The sequence below is a fragment of the Sinocyclocheilus rhinocerous genome, unplaced genomic scaffold, assembly GCF_001515625.1.
Source record: "Sinocyclocheilus rhinocerous isolate Xijiao unplaced genomic scaffold, SAMN03320098_v1.1 scaffold3801, whole genome shotgun sequence".
NCBI classification, from domain to species: domain Eukaryota; kingdom Metazoa; phylum Chordata; class Actinopteri; order Cypriniformes; family Cyprinidae; genus Sinocyclocheilus; species Sinocyclocheilus rhinocerous.
In genome coordinates, this window is record NW_015652297.1 from 55,276 (window position 1) to 56,604 (window position 1,329).

Here is a 1,329-nt window from a genome sequence, read left to right on the forward strand (position 1 = left end):
TGCTTCTCGTAAACAATTAGTGAATATGCATATCAACAGCCTTTTAATTAACGGAGTAGAATAATCGTGGCTGATAGTAAGTTATGCAAACGTTAAAGAAAACCAAACTGGAAACAAGAAGAGCTGTTACTTCTTGGCCAACTGGTTAATGAAAACAAGGATATAGGCTAATCAAAGGAAAATTGTCCCCGACAAGTTCTACAACAGTCATAATACCCCCGCGATTAAGGCGATATACCTTTTTAAAAGCTCATTATCATCAAATGTTTCTAAAATGTTTACGTTCAGAGGCAGATTGCCAGCAACAGATGTTTTAGGATAGTTTGTGGCTTGATCTTAGTGATTTAGGACTCCTCTTCACTGCTCCTAACCTTTCACAGATTTAGGAGCTAGTTTTAGCGCTAAAACGCTTTGTGAAATACTCTTAGAACAAAAATGTAGGAGTCCTAAATTTAGGACTGACACTTAAGATTTTCTCCTAAATCAGCGAGTTATGAGCTACTTTTAGCCTGAAGATGTTTTGTGAATGCGGCCGCTGTCAGAGGAGAGGTGTTACACAGTCTTCCTCAGTCACGGTCCAACGAAAGCTGGAGGTTTTGCTTCATAAACTTTTAAATGTGGATATTATTCAATCCATGATGTCTTCATGTCCATCATTGTGTTTCTCTCTCCAGATGATGAGGTTGTAGGATGCGGCATCATCTGAAATACACAGCTGAGTTTAGTTATAGTGTGTCCAGTTGTTTATGTACAAACAATTCTTTATGTAGGCCAAAATTAGCTAAACTAGACAGTATGTGAGTCCTTTGCAAGAGTTAAGAGGAAAAAGTATAAGGTCATGGGATAACTTTAATGTTATTTGTGACTGGGTATCCTTATGCATAAAGTAATATTTTAAAAAATAAATAAATCTCACAATATGGATCATAAGTTCAATATTTCCGTTGAGAAGATGAGTACCCTGTTGTTTAGTCACGAGGCGTTAAACGTCGGCGATAATCGCGCGCGATACTCGTCCCGGTGTGAACAAGCCTTAAGAGTAAGGGGGCGGGGCTGAGCTCGTTGCTGTGGATGATGTCAGCATGCTTACTAACTATGATTGGCTGATAGTCTCTGTCAGAGATTTATTCATAGTGGACACAAGCACAGCTGTTTCTTCTTGCACAGCTGCTTAATAAAAACAAGGATATAATCAAAGGAAAATTGTCCCCGACAAGTTCTACAACAGTCATAATACCCCCGCGATTAAGGCGATATACCTTTTTAAAAGCTCATTATCATCAAATGTTTCTAAAATGTTTACGTTCAGAGGCAGATTGCCAGCAACAG

General features: G+C 38.6%; 1 protein-coding gene across 2 annotated transcripts in view; it reads left to right on the plus strand.

The window, feature by feature from the left end:
- rbpms (RNA binding protein, mRNA processing factor) overlaps window positions 1-1,329 on the plus strand; it is an 18,437-nt gene that overhangs the window by 12,603 nt on the left and 4,505 nt on the right. The window lies entirely within an intron of this gene.